Source organism: Pseudorca crassidens, chromosome 16, assembly GCF_039906515.1.
Source record: "Pseudorca crassidens isolate mPseCra1 chromosome 16, mPseCra1.hap1, whole genome shotgun sequence".
NCBI classification, from domain to species: Eukaryota; Metazoa; Chordata; class Mammalia; order Artiodactyla; family Delphinidae; genus Pseudorca; species Pseudorca crassidens.
This window is the reverse complement of record NC_090311.1, coordinates 74,845,161-74,861,495: the sequence shown is the minus strand read 5'-3', so window position 1 is coordinate 74,861,495 and position 16,335 is coordinate 74,845,161. Positions and strand designations below refer to the sequence as shown.

Below are 16,335 nucleotides of genomic sequence, written 5' to 3'. Positions count from 1 at the left end.
AGTCCCAGGCAGGATAAACCCAAGGAGAAACACGCCAAGACACATAGTAATCAAATTGACAAAAATCAAGGATGAAGAAAAAATATTAAAAGCAACAAGGGAAAGGCAACAGATAACGTACAAGGAAACTCCCCCATAAGGTTATCAGCTGATTTCTCAGCAAAAACTCTGCAGGCCAGAAGGGGGTGGCACAATGTATTTAAAGTTATGAAAGGGAAGAACCTACAACCAGGAATACACAGCAAGCTTCTCATTCAGATTCAACAGAGAAATCAAAAGCTTTTCTGACAAGCAGAAGCTAAGAATTCAGCACCACCAGACCAGCTTTGCAACAAATGTTAAAGGAACTTCTCTAGGTGGGAAAGAAAAGACCACAACTAGAAACAAGAAAATTATGAATGGAAGAGCTCACCAGTAAAGGCAAACATACAGTAAAGATAGTAAATTATCTGCACACAAATATGACATCAAAACCAGCAATTGTGAGGAGAGCACAAGTGCAGGATATTGGAAATGCATTTGAAATTAAAGATCAGCAACTTAATACAATCTTATTTTTTTGATATAGACTGCTATATCAAAACCTCATAGTAACTGCAACTGAAAATCTACAATAGATACACACAAAAAAGAAAAAGAAATCCAAACACAACACTAAAGTTAGTCGTCAGATCACAAGAGAACAAAAAAAGGAAGGGAAGAAAAAACACCTACAAAAACAAATCCAAAACAGTTAACAAAAATAAATGAAAGGATTTACTTAGTGTTGATGACTTTGAAGACTGATTTCTCCCTAAATTGAATGAGTAATTCAATGCAACCCTAACTGCCATCCAACAGCAGGTTTTGTTGTTGGAAATTATGAATTTAAAATGTATTTGCAGATGCAGTGACCAACAATAGCTGACACAGTCTGAAAATAGCAAAGTAAAGCTGCAGGACTCAGATTGCTACATAACTAGACTGTTACAGGCAGACCTCAGAGTTATTGGCTTGGTTCCGGACCACAGCAATAAAGTAAATATTGTAATAAAGCGAGTCACACTGCTTTCTCAGTGCATATAAAAGTTATGTTTAGGGCTTCCCTGGTGGCACAGTGGTTGAGAGTCTGCCTGCCGATGCAGGGGACACGGGTTCATGCCCCAGTCTGGGAAGATCCCACATGCCGCAGAGCGGCTAGGCCCGTGAGCCATAGCCGCTGAGCCTGCGTGTCCAGAGCCTGTGCTCCACAACGGGAGAGGCCACAACAGTGAGAGGCCTGCGAACCACCAAAAAAAAAAAAAAAAAAAAGGCAGTGGCATACTGGGAGGAGACAACTGCAGTGCATGTTTCTAACCAAGGATTCTTACACAAAATGTGTAAAGAGCTCCTATAAATCAAAAAAAGTCAGAAAAGTTAGCAGAAAAACGTAAATTGAACATAATTTACAAAGAGTATATTTAACTGGCAAGTAAACATGTGAAAACTTGATCAGCTTCAGTAGCCATCAAGGAAAGGTAAATTATAACAAAAATTTAATACCACTACACACCAGAATGGCTAAAATGATTTTTTAAAAACTGATGAAGATATGAAGCAACTGGGATTCATACAAGTTTGGTGGAAATCTAAATTGTACACTTTGGGAAACAGGCTTTTTCTACTAAAGCTGAGCATGCATGTTAATTTCGGGGTTTTTTTTGTTTTTTGTTTGTTTTGCTAGTTTTTTGTTGTCGTTTTTGGCCGTGCTGCGCAGCATGCGGGATCTTAAGCATGGAGTCCTAACCACTGGACTGCCAGGGAATTTCCCTATATTTTGGATGTGTAATTGTACTTCTAGGCATATATCCAACAGATAAATAAAAATATTTTTACTGAAAGAGTATTCACAGTAGTACTATTCTCAATAGCCCGGATACAGACAACAGCACAAATGTCCACCAACACTAGAATGGATATATAAATGTGCTCTATTCACTCAGTGATACACTCTACAGGATTGAGAATGAACCAACCACAACTGCACGCATACAAAAGAAACAGCACAGAGGAGTATATACTGTATTTCACTCAAAAAGGCAAATTTAATATGTGGTGTTGGAAGTTGGGATGGTAGTTTCCTGGATGGTGACAAGTTGCAAGGATTGACTTGAGGGAGCTCCTCTGGTGTTAACAGTGTTCTGGTTTTTTATCTGCATATTGATTGTAGGTGTATTCACTTGGCAAAAGTTATTGTGAATATTTATATATATACTCATAGTTTAGTATAACTGTTCCTTAATAAAAAACAGAAAGTCTGAAATGTTGGCTCTCTGAAATCCCTCCAATAGTTTCTCAGTTGTTAAAAAACACACAACACAAATAAGATGATCCATTAGGATAACAGCAGTAAGTATGTATGTGAAGAATCCCCGTGTGTTGTGCTAAAGGTATGTGAATATATTACATAACATATTTTGTCCCCTTAGCTATGTGACAAAGATTTTTCACGTTAAATGCTAACCAATTTCTCTTAATATACATTTTAAGGCAAATAATATTTTACAGTTGTCAAGTTTACCTTACCTAGTATACGTTCTCTTATGGTTTCCTGGCATATATAAGTGCATATGGCCAGTGTTTTCTATTAACTCTTTAATAAAGAATTTAAACATTGTGTTTATTAAGTTTTCATGGCCTCAGCATCTACCAGTGGGTATCATGAAAATACTAATTAAACAAATTAAGCATCATCATGTTAATTAAAGAAAGCAGATTTGAACTACTTCAATTCAACACAGTATTGCTTTCCATTATATGAAGAAAATATCCTGTTAAAATGTTCAGATGAGACATCTAGGTATAAGTTGTATAATCCAAGCTGAACAGGAAATACTTACATCTGTATTATGATGTTGTGTATATATTTTTTCCTATTCCTTTCTTCCCAATAAACAGGAGAATACAGAGTTAGATACCAGATTGCTTGAGTTTATATGCTCTCTGGCTTTGGCTCTTAAAAGATTTGTGACAAATTAACTATCTGTACTCAGACCCTCATCTATAAAATGGGGACATTAGTAGTGCCTACTTCATAGCGGTGCTCAGAATAATTTATGAACTATGAGTTATGCATGCATTAGCTGTTATTTCTTGAATTAGCTTTCAAACAATTGAAAGATTCTTACAAACTCTTCATTTCCTATACTCATTTTTTTCCCTTGGTAGCATAGCCTTGATTTGTATTTTTTTACCTTAGTCTTAGAATGCTCAGAGTAAACCTTGGTTAGATTAAGCCAGTCATGGAAAAGTTTCTCCTCGGGGATTTGTTTGGGATTGGCACATGTCCTCATTCTGGCCAGAGCTGTTTGCAGAGGTGTTCTGAAAACTTCTGGAAAGGCTTCTTTCTTGTGCAGCTGAAATTTTTCATGTCTGGACATGACCCTTAGTTATATCCTGCATCTCTGAGCAGTAGGTGAAGACTGAGGGTGGTAGAGCAGAGAGTGAACAGATCTGGATTCATGAGGATGTCATTCAGCTCTTTAACTGTTCTGCAGTGAGGATAGTCGGAGGCTGTACTCAGCAGTGGGCAGAACTCAGAGTAGCTTCCCTGCCCAGGCAGGGCCACAGAACAGCCCCCAAGGCTGGCAAGACTCTTGTTTGGGGAGTTAATCAGGGCGAACTGTGCCCCAAGTTCCTTGGCCAGACATGGCCCAGTGTCCTGGTTCTGCAGATGTGCAGTGCTGCTGGCCATGCTCTCTGAAGTGCTGTTGGGTTAAGCAGCTTTCCAGGCGCTCGGGTCAGGCTTCCTGGTAGGGTGGGGCTATGTATTAGCTCCCCTGCCTGGCTGGAGTGGGGGGAACAGCTCCACCAAGCCTTGCAAGGCTATTTTTTTTGTGGTCTTACCTCAATCCAGTTCTGTGGTCCTGCCTGGGCAGGGAAGCTACTCCATAGCTCTACCCATTGCTGAATACAACCTCCAACACTACCAATCAGGAAACCTAACCAGAACTCCTGGGAATCTCAGTAGCTCACCCTGCAGCCCTGATTGCAGTGGCACTTGAGCAGAGAGTTTGGCCAGCAGCTCTGCGTCTGCAGAACAGAGACAGTGGCCCCATTTGTCCAGGGAGCTTAGTGCACAGTTCTGTCTAACCTGATCCCCAAACAAAGAGCCCTGCCAGTCTTGGGGGCTGATCTGCAGCCCCAACTGGGCAAGGATGCTCGTTTATAGCCACACCCAAAGTGAATACAGCTTCCAGCCTGGCTTGACCAAGAAACCCAGCCAGATCTCCTGGGAATCTGTGTAGCCCATCCTGCAACTCTGATGACAGCAGCACTTGAGTAGAGAGCCCATCCAGTGGCCCTACCCATTTGACAGAGCTAGGACAGTGGTCTGTCCGGTCACGGAACTTGGTACATATTTCTGCCTAATTTGATCCTCAAACAAGAGACTTGCCATGCTTAGGGCCTGTACAGGGGCCCACCCTAATAGGGAAACTAATTTGTAGCCCCTTCCATTGCTGAATAGAGCCTTCAGTCCATCCAATTAGGGAGCCTAACCAGAGCACAAGAGGAGCTGCCTAGCCCATCCAACACCCCTGCTTACAATGGCACTTGAACAGAGAGCAAAGCCCTTGGCTTTCCTCATCTGCAGGGCAAATCTGGTGGCCCCATGTAGCCAGGGAATTTGACGTACAGTCTTGCCTTATTTGGGTTCCCAAACAATGAGCTGTGCTGGCCCTGGGACCTGTTCTTCACCCCACCAGGGAAGAGAAGCTCATTCATAGCTCCATCTAACTGCTGAGTATAGTACTGATACCCAGTCCTGACTGTCCAGGAAGCCTGACCAGAGAACCCAGGCAATAGCAGAGCCCATCCTATGGCCTCACTTGAGCAGGAAACCAAGTCAGCAATTGCTATTCAAATGTTTTCAGCCAGAGGCAGCCCCTCCTGACCTCAGAGCTTGGGCAGAGGCCTTGCCCCAAAAGAGATGGAGAGCAAGCCCCAATTGCCCAAAGTATGCTACCAGTTGACATGTCCAGAAACCGAAACTGAGCTGACTGGTGAAGAACTGACTTTACCAAAGTTAACCTGTGAAGTCTGGAAGAGGAGACCGTTTGCTCAAATGTAGAAACCAACATATGGATTCAAGGATCATGAAAAATCAAGTAAACATGACACCATGAAAGGAAACTAATAAAGCTCCAGTAACACCCTAAAGAAATGGAGATCTAGGAACAGTCAGACAAAGAATTCAGAATAATCCTCTTAAATAAGATTAATAAACTACAAGAACAGAGATACTTAAAGGATATTAGGAAAACAATGCATGAACAAAATGAGAAGTTCAACAAAGGAATCAAAAAAAATTGAGAGCTGAAAAAAAAGAAACTGCACTGAAGAATTCTGTAGTGTCTCAACAGCAGGCTCAACCATGCAGAAGAAAGGATCAGAGACCTAGAAGTTATCCAGTCAGAGGAACAAAAAGAATCAAGATTGCAAAAGAGTGAAGAAAGACTACACAATGTGTGGGGCACCATCAAAAGCAACAATATCCTCATTATAGGAATTCCAGAAGGAAAAAAAGGACAGATGGCATATTTAAAGCAGTAATGTCAGACTTCCCAAACTAACAGAAATGGCCACCCAGATCCATGAGACCGAAAGGACCCCAAATATGTTAAATCTGAATAGGGCTACACTGAGACACATTATAATTAAATTGTCAACAATCAAAGACAAAGAATTTGCAAAGCAGGAAGAGAATGGAGACAAGTTACATGCTAGGGAACCTCCATAAGACATGGTGGATTTCTCAACAGAAACTTTCCAGGCCAGGAGAAAAAGGAATGATAAATTTAAAAATGCTAAAGGAAAAAAAACCCCTGTCAACCAAGGATTCTATATCCAGCCAAGGTGTCCTTCATTCAGAAATGAAGGAGAGATAAAGACCTTCCTGAACAAATAAAAGCTGAGAGAGCTCATCACCGTTAGATCTGCCTATAAGAAATGCTAAAGAAGCTCTCTGGAAGAAAAGGACACTAATTATATAATCATAAAAACATAAGAAGGTAGGACAAAACTCACTGGTAATGGTAAATATATAGTCAAAGTTAGATTCTGTAATACAGTAATGGTGGTACATAGTTCCCTAACTCCAGTTTAAAACTTAAAAAAAACAGTAAAAATTAGCATAAGTAAAAACATCTATTATATACGCAATATGAAAAATATGTAAACTGTAACATCAATAACCTAAAATGTGAGGGGGAGGAGAAGTAAAAGTGTAAAGCTTAGGAATGCTATTGAAGTCTTGTTATCAGTTTAAAACACGGTGTTATAATTTTAAGATATTTTATGTAAGCCTCATGGTAACCACAAGGAAAAAACCTGTAGTATTCATACACACAAAAAACAAGATAATGAAGTCAAAGTATACTAATTCCAAAAGACATCAAACACAAACACAGCAGGATAAGAAGCAAGGAACAATGGGTCTACAAAACAATCAGAAAACAATTAACAAAATGGCAATACTAAGTTCTTACCTATCAATAACTGCTTTAAACATAAGTAGATTAAAGTCTCCAATCAAAAGACAAAGATGGCTAATTAGATAAAACAATAAGATCCAATGACATGCTTCCTACAAGAGACTCACTTTAGCCTCAAAGACATACATAGACTAAAAGTGAGGGAATGGAAAAAAATATTTCCTGCAAATGGTAACCAAAAATAGCAGTGGTAACTATACTTATATCAGACAAAACAGACTTTAAACTGACACTGGGAGAAAGAGAAAAGTTTTATACACACACACACATGTAAAGGGATCATTCCATTAAAAAGGTATATAATGTTTGTATATATTTATGCACCAACATTGAAGCAACTAAATATCAACATATAAAGTAAAACTACATAGGTAAAAGGAGAAATAAACAGCAATACAGTAAGAGTGGGGGATTTTAATACTGCACTTTCAAAAAGGATAGATCATCCAGAGAATCAATAAGCATCCAGCGGTTTTAAACAGAACTACATACCAAATAGACCTGATAGACATATACAGAACATTCTATCCGACAACAGCAGAATATGCATTCTCATCAAGTGCACATGGAACATTTTCTAGGACAGACCATATCTTAGGCCACAAAACAAATCTTAGCAAATTCAAGAAGATTGAAATCATACCAAGTATCTGCTCGGACCACAATTACAAGGAACTAAAAATCAACAGGAGGATAACTGGAAAATTCATGAATACACAGAAAATAACAACACACCCTGAACAACCAATGTCTTAAAGCAATTAAAAGGGGAATAAAAAAGTATCTTGAGACAAACAAAAATGGAAAGACAACATACCAAAACTTATGGGATACAGCAAAAGCAGTTCTGAGAGGAAAGTTCATAACAATAAATGCCTACATTAACACATTATTGACCGGAGATGTATTAATTTTGTTACCCAAACGTTACTGACCAGAGACATATCGATATGTTTTTAGAGAGTGACACAATTTACATCACCATGCGAAGTTGTTAGAGCTTAGAATTGATCAAGGGTTCATTATACAACTTATGACTGCCGTTATCATTCACATTTTGCTCCGTTAGGTTTTTGTTCCAACCTTGTGCATAGTTTATTACCATAAAGTTTTCAAAAATCACGCATTGCAAAATTTTGAGTGAAGAAGAATTTTTCAGTGAATTTTATGCAGATACTTTATCTGACTGTCCGAGAGGCATATATACTAGTGTATCAGAAAATGATAGTTCTTCAGAATATAGTTCTGATTCAGATGATGTGAATATTAGACCAAAAAAAGACAAAAAATCTTAGTGACTGATTCTGATATAGAAAGTGAAAATGAAACTTACAGTGCTGGAGAATGCTCCTTTGCTTCTACAGAAGAGTGGATTGAAGACAACATTTCAGGAAAATTAGAAGACTTTACAGGTGTGTCAGGTGTAACTGCTGAATATAATAACCAGCAAAGTGTTAGTGAAATAACAGAATTAATTTTTAGTAACTTGTTCGAGTTGGTCACTTCTCAAACTTGTATCACCAACAAAATGAAAAATCATATAAAAAGTATGATAAGGTTTTAAAATGGACTGCTGTAACCAACAGTGACATGAAGAAGTTTCTTGGATTAATAATTTTGATGGCACAAATAAGAAAGTCACACTGGAAAGGATATTGGTCGACTGATCCCTTACTTGAAACACCTATCTTTCCAAAGATTATGACGAGAAGAAGGTTCAAACAAATAAGGACATTTCTTCACTTTAACGATAACTTGGAAACTCCACTTCCTGCAGACAGAATTTCAAAAGTTAAACCTCTTTTGGATTATTTTCTACCAGAATTTCAATCAATCTATATACCCAAACAAGAGTTATCACTTGATGAGGCAATGATAAAGTGGAGAGGATGACTCAGATTCAAAACGTATAATCTGGAAAAACTCACAAAATATGGAATTTTAGTCAGGATGGTTAGCTAAAGGGAAACTGGATATATATGCAACCTTGAGATTTACACAGGGAAGGAAAGAAACTGCAAGAAACAATATTATCAGTCCTACAACCTTATCTTGGTTCATGGCACCATATTTACCAAGACAATTATTACAATGGTGTGTCCACATCTGAAATATTGTTGAAAAATAAAACCAGAATTTGTGGGAATATAAGAGAGAATCATCGTCTACCAAACCAATTAAAGGAGAAATCTAAAAATCTATGTGGGGGGAGGGAAATGACATTCTTACGGAAGGGAGAAGTGATTCTTCTTATATGGAAAGACAAGAGGCTAGTCCGCATGGTGACAACTATTCATGACGCCTCCACAGCATCTACAAGAAAGGAAGACAGAAGGATTGGCCATCAGACAACTAAGCCCACTTATGTATTAGAGTATAATAAATATATGAAAGGAGTTGATTGATCCGATCAATAACTGGCACACTTCAATATCTTCCAGAAAACTCGAAAATGGTATAAGAAAATGGGTTTCTATTTGAGTAATGCAGGGGGCCCGGGTTCGATCCCTGGTTGGGGAACGAGATCCCGCATGCATGCCACAACTAAGATTCTGCATGTCACAACTAAGAGCCCACATGCTGCAACTAAGAATCCTGCATGCCGCAACTAAGACTCCTCATGCCACACTAAAACAGATCCTGCAGGCTGCAACTAAGACCCAGCACAGCCTAAATAAATAAAATTTATTGTGGCCTTAATGCACAGAATAAAATGACTCACAAGCAATTTTAGCAGTAGCTAGAGAATGGATAACTGACCATTCTGGTGAATGTAGTGGTAGTCCCGCACCTGGTCCTTCTTGTGGCATTTCTAAAAGAGCCCCCCACAAGTCGATCCACCTTGTCGACTATCAGGTAAAATAAAAGAACATATTCTAGAGGAAATAATACCCACAGGACTAAAAAAAATGCTGCCATAAAGTGTAGAGTCTGCTCTTCCAGGGGAAACTACAGTGAAACAGAGCATATTTATAATAGATGTTCTGTTCCCCTGCACAGAGGTGCCTGCTATACTGCCTATCACACTCCAACGAAATATTAGAATGCTTTAGTAAGACATGTACAAAGTTTCAAATAAATACATTAAGTGCAAAAAAAGTTGATATTTACTCAAACATGGGTGTTTCAATATTCACTTACATAACAAATTGCCAGCCACAGGCATTAGTTTCTGCAAAAATCCCCTGGTCAAACAGTGTGTTAAGAAACTGAAACCGGGCTTCCCTGGTGGCGCAGTGGTTGAGAATCTGCCTGCCAATGCAGGGGACACGGGTTCGAGCCCTGGTCTGGGAAGATCCCACGTGCCGCGGAGCAACTAGCCCTGTGAGCCACAATTACTAAGCCTGCGCGTCGAGTCTGTGCTCCACAAGAGAGGCCGTGATAGTGAGAGGCCTGCGCACCGCGATGAAGAGAGGCCCCCACTTGCTGCAACTAGAGAAAGCCCTCACACAGAAACGAAGAGCCATACACAGCCATAAATAAATAAATAAATAAATAAATAAATAAATAAATAAATAAATAAATAAATAAATAAATAAATAAATAAATAAAATTTAAAAAAAAGGAAGAGACTGAAACCATGCCCCACAGGGTTAAAAAAAAAAAATCTTAAAACCATGCCCCATAGGGTTAGTAGAAACTGGTGATTTACAGAAATTGAGTTTATATTACAGCTTGCTAAAAACCCCTCTGGGGCTTCCCTGGTGGCGCAGTGGTGGAGAATCCGCCTGCTAATGCAGGGGGCACGGGTTTGAGCCCTGGTCTGGGAAGATCCCACATGCCACGGAGCGGCTAAGCCCGTGAGCCACAACTACTGAGCCTGCGTGTCTGGAGCCTGTGGTCTGCAACAAGAGAGGCCACGACAGTAAGAGGCCTACGCATGGCGATGAAGAATGGCCCCCGCTCTCTGCAACTGGAGAAAGCCCTCACACAGAAACGAAGACCCAAAACAGCCAAAAATAAATAAATAAATAAATTTATAAAAACCCCTCTGCTTGTAGCCTGCCTTCACTGAGCAAACTTGCCTTATTATTTTATTGCAAATTACATGCTCTTCAAGCTTCATGTAGCTTAAACAATAAAATGGTTGCCTGAGTTGTTTTCCAGGAACTTGCAGTCAGCTGAGTCTAGTTCAAGCTGAGCCAATTAAGACTGGTTGGGACCACTAATCCTAAAACTGGGCCTATGCAAGTGTTTGATGAATGGCTTTTTGATGTCAGAGTGCCCAAAACTAAACCCTCATATCACGCTACACACCTCCATTTGTTTTTTCCTGATTACATATCTTTCTTTTGTTTTTAACATCTTTATTGGAGTAGAATTGCTTTACAGTGGTGTTAGTTTCTGTTGTATAACAAAGTAAGTCAGCTATAATATACATACATCCCCATATCTCCTCCCTCTTGCATCTCCCTCCCACCCTCCCTATCCCACCCCTCTAGGTGGACACAAAGCACCGAGCTGATCTCCCTGTGCTATGCGGATGCTTCCCACTAGCTACCTATTTTACACTTGGTAGAGTATATATGTCCATGCCACTCTCTCACTTCATCCCAGCTTACCCTTCCCCCTCCCCGTGTCCTCAAGTCCATTCTCTATGTCTGCATCTTTATTCCTGTCCTGCCCCTAGGTTCTTCAGAACCATTTTTTTTTTCAGATTCCATATATGTGTGTTAGCATATGTTGCTTTCCTCTTTCTGACTTACTTCACTCTGTATGACAGTCTAGGTCCATCCACCTCGCTACAAATAACTCAATTTCATTTCTTTTTATGGCTGAGTAATATTCCATTGTATATATGTGCCACATCTTTATCCATTCATCTGTCGATGGACATTTAGATTGCTTCCATGTCCTGGCTATTGTAAATAGAGCTGCAATGAACACTGTGGTACATGACTCTTTTTGAATTATGGTTTTCTCAGGGTACATGCCCAGTAGCACGCCTCCATTTTTGAACTTATATCCCATGAAGAAAAACGTAATTCAGATACGCCTGCACAGAACACAGATTGCCTCACCTCTTCCCTACCTCCAATCATCTTTCCCCACACCTAAGACCACCCTGCTTCTTTATGCCATAAATATTCCAAGCCCCCCACCATTAGGGAGGCAGATTTGAGACTTGTTCTCCCATCTCCCCCCTTTCTTTGCCGCAAACCTCAGTGCCTCAGCATGTCAGCTTGTTGCACGTCAGGCAAACAAACTTGGTTTGGTAACAAAACAAGAAAGATTCCTCACTCTATGCCTCAAAGTAGTAGAAAAAGAACAAACTGAGCCCAAAGTAGAAGGAAGGAAATAATAAAGATTAGAGCACAAATAAATAAAAGAGAGAAGAGGAAAACAACATAAAAAATTAATAAAACAGAGTTGGTTCATTGAAAAGATGAACTAAATTGACAAACCTTTAGGTAGACTAACCAATAAAAAAAGAAAGAGGACCCAAATCAACAACTTTATAAATGAAAGAGGAGCCATTACAACTGATACTACAGAAAAACAAAGGATCATAAGCTATATGAAAAAGTATACACCAACAAACTGGATGACCTAGAAGAAATGGAAAAATCCTTAGAAACGTACACCCTACAGACTGAATCGGGGAGAAATAGAAAATCTGAGCATATCAATAACAAATAATGAGAGTGGACCAGTGATAAAAAAAAATCTCTCAACATCGAATACCCCAGGACCAGATGGCTTCACAGGTGAATTTCACCAAACATTTAAAGAAGAATTAATCAATCCTCAAATTCTTAAAAAGAAAATCAAAGAGGTGTGAAACTCTGAAACTCATTTTATGAGGCCAGCATTACTCTAATACCAAAGCCAGGAAAGGACACCAGAGGAAAAGAAAACTATGGGTCAATATCCTTAATGATTGCCTTGGGTAGTATAGTCATTTGTAGCAACATGCATGGACCTGGAGATTATCATACTAAGTGAAGTCAGTCACACAGAGAAAGACAAATATGATAGTGCTTATATGTGGAATCTAAAAAACAAATGATACTAGTGAACTTACTTACAAAACAGAAACAGACTCACAGACTCAGAATTAACTCATGCTTACCAGGGGGGAAGGATGGGGGTGTGGGGAAGGACAGACAGGGAGTTTGGGATTGACATGTACACACTGCTGTATTTAAAACAGATAACCAACAAGGACCTACTGTATAGCACAGGGAACTCTGCTCAGTATTCTGTAATAACCTGAATGGGAAAAGAATTTGAAAAAGAATAGATATATGTATAAGTGAATCACTTTGCTGTACACCTGAAACTAACACATTGTTAATCAACTATACTCCAATATAAAATAAAAATTAAGGTAATATCCCTGAGAATATAGATGGAAAAATTCTCAGTAAAATATTAGCAAATCAAATTCCGCAGCACATTAAAAGGATCATTCACCATGATTCAAGAGGGATTTATCCCTAGGATGCAAGATTGCTTCAACATACACAAATCAATAAACGTGATACATCATTCTAATAGAATGAAAGAAAAAAATCATATGATCATTCGATAGATACAGAAAAAGCATTTGACAAAATTCAACATCTGTTCAGGATAATAACTCATAACAAATTAGGTCTAGAAAGAATATACCTCAACATAATAAAGGCTATATATGACAAGCCCACATCATCATACTCAGTGGTGAAAGGCTGAAAGCTTTTCCCACTAAGATCTGGACAAGGATGCCCACCCTTATCACTCCTATTCAACACAATAGTGCAAGTCCCAGCCAGAGCATTCATGCAAGAAAAATAGGCATCAGAATTGGAAAAGATTAAGTAAAATTGTCTCTATTTGCAGATGGCATTGATTTTATATAGAGAAAATCCTAAAGACTCCACACACACACACACACACACACACACAAAAAAAACCCCACCCTGTTCTTTCTAAGCAACAAATTCAGGAAAATTACAGGATACAAAAATAATATTAAAATATCAGCATTTCTATACACTAACAATGAATTTTTGAAAAAGAAATAAAGAAAACTCTTCCATTCACAATAGCATCAAAAACAGTAAAATACCCAGGAATAAAAATTAACCAAGGTGGTTAAAGATCTCTACACTGAAAACTACAAGACACAGATGAAAGAACCTGAAGATAAACACAAATAAATGGAAAGGTATCCTGTGCTCATGGGTTGGGAGAATTAGTAGTATTAAAATGTCCATACCAACCAAAGTCATCTACAGATTTAGTGCAATCCCTGTCAAGATTCCAATGGTATTTTCTTTTATAGAAGAAAAAAAAATCCTAAAATTTATGTGGAACAGCCAAAGACCCTGCATAGCCAAAGCACCCTGAGAAAGAACAAAGCAGAGGTTCATTCTTTCTGATTTCAAGCTATATTGTAAAGCTAAGGTGTTCAACACAGTATGGTACTGGCATAAAACAGACACATAAACCAATGGAAAAGAATTGAGAGCCCAGAAACAAACCCATGCATATATGGTCAACTAATATTTGACAAGGGAGCCAAGAATACTCAATGAAGAAAAGACAATTTCTTCAATAAACAGTGCTGGGAAAATTGGATATTCACAGGTAAAAGAATTATAATAGATCCCTATCTTACACAACTCACAAAACTTAACTCAAAATGGATTAAACACTAAATATAAGACTTGGAAAACATAGGAAAATAACTCCTTGACATGGGGCTTGGCAATGATTTTTTTTGCATGTTAACACCTAAAGCACAAGAAACAAAATAAACATGATTACATCAAAGTAAAAAGCTCTGCAGAGCAAACAAAATGAAACAAAATGAAATGGCAACCTATTGAATGGGAAAAAAAATTTTTGTAACCCATATATCTGAAAAGGGTTAACATACAAAAGATGAAAAGAACTCATGTAACTCAATGTCAAATTATCATCATCATCCAATTAAACAATGGGCAAAGGATCTGAACAGATGTTTTTCCAAAAATGACATTCAAATGGACAACAGGTACACAAAAAGGTTCTCAATAATTAGAGAAATGCAAATCAAAACCATAATATCTCTAGCCTGTATCGACCTAAATAAAAAAGGAAAATGAGGCAAGCTCAAATTGTCAAAAAAATGACTATTCAGGAATAGCAGAGAAATACAAATCAGGACATGCAAACTGAAGCAAGCTACAAGTGAGTCCACTGAGGGTCTGGGGTAGGCTGTATTTATGGGCAGGGAATGTAAAGAGAGTTCATCTAGAGTCTGTTAAAAAAACAAAACACACTGGGCTTTCCTGGTGGCGCGGTGGTTGGGGGTCCGCCTGCCGATGCAGGGGACATGGGTTCGTGCCCCAGTCCGGGAGGATCCCACATGCCGCGGAGAGGCTGGGCCCTTGGGCCATGGCCACTGAGCGTGCGGGTCCGGAGCCTGTGCTCCGCAACGGGAGAGGCCACAATGGTGAGAGGCCCGCGTACCACACACACACACACACACACACACACACACACACACACACACCCAGAGGTCAGCTTTGAAAATTCCCTGTACAGACAAAACCAGTCTAGTCATACAAACAAAGCTCAATTCAGCTTATTTTTTTGGGACCAATCCGACCTGGGTCATTTCTTGTTCATGACTCTGGAAACCATAAGCAAAACTTCCCAAGGTTGATTTCCCCTGACCAACTCCCTATTATTTAAGAAAATTCAAATATTAACAGTTTTCTGTAAATCAGGCACATACAGGAAATCAGTCCATAACTTTTGTTTTTCTGAGGGCACATGTATAAGATTTTCCATTTTATATCCTTTGGTTCCACTTTATTTTTTTTTAATAAATTTATTTATTTATTTTTGGCTGCATTGGGTCTTTTGTTGCTGCGCCTGGGCTTTCTCTTGTTGCAGCGAGAGGAGCTACTCTTCATTGTGGTGACTTCTCTTGTTGCAGAGCATGGGCTCTAGGAACGTGGGCTTCAGTAGTTGTGGCACGTGGGCCCAGCAGTTGTGGCGCACGGGCTTAGTTGCTCCGTGGCATGTGGGATCTTCCCAGACCAGGGCACGAACCCGTGTCCCCTGCACTGGCAGATGGATTCTCAACAACTGCACCACGAGGGAAGTCCCTGGTTCCACTTTAGATTGAAATTCTTTCACACCTGTTAGAATACCTATTAAGAAATGAATGCTGGCAAGGATATGGAGAAAAGGGAACTATTGTGCACTGTTGGTGGGACTGTAACTGTAACTTGGAACAGCCACTATGGAAGACAGTGTGGAGTTCCCTCAAAAAATTAGAACTACCATTTGACTTGGTAATTCCACTAGTGGGAATATATATGAAGGAAACAAAAACACTATGTCAAAGAGATAGCTGCACCCCCATGTTCCCAGCAGCATTATCTACATTAACTAAGACATGGAAACAATGAAAGCGTCCACTGCAAGAGGGAGGAGATATGGGGATATATGTATATGTATAGCTGATTCACTTTGTTATAAAGCAGAAACTAACACACAATTATAGAGCAATTATACTCCAATAAAAATGTTAAAAAAAAAAGTACCCACTGATAGATGAAGGGAAAAGATTGTATTTATATGCAGTGAAAGAGTCAGCCGTAAAAGAAGGAAATCCTGCCATCTGTGACAACATGTAAAGACCCTGATGATTTATTCTAAGTGAAATAAGTCAGACAGAGACAGACAAATACTGTAGGATCTCACTTATACGTGTAATCTAACAAGCAAACAAACAGTAAAACCAAACTCATAGAAAAAGAGCTGAGCTTTGTGGTTACCAGAGGTGGTAGGTGGGGGTGGGCAGTTGGATGAAAGTGGTCAAAATGTATAAAGGTTCAGT

The 16,335-nt window shown here is 39.1% G+C and overlaps 1 long non-coding RNA gene across 13 annotated transcripts in view; it reads right to left on the bottom strand.

Moving 5' to 3' along the window:
• LOC137209366 (uncharacterized) overlaps positions 1-16,335 on the bottom strand; it is a 107,531-nt gene that overhangs the window by 30,963 nt on the left and 60,233 nt on the right. For 8 of the 13 annotated variants that reach the window (XR_010936011.1, XR_010936019.1, XR_010936016.1 and 5 more), the window contains one exon: positions 7,846-8,825. This is a non-coding gene — a long non-coding RNA (uncharacterized lncRNA). The remainder of the gene's footprint in view (positions 1-7,845; positions 8,826-16,335) is intronic. The other 5 variants (XR_010936021.1, XR_010936023.1, XR_010936014.1 and 2 more) reach the window with 4 other exon arrangements.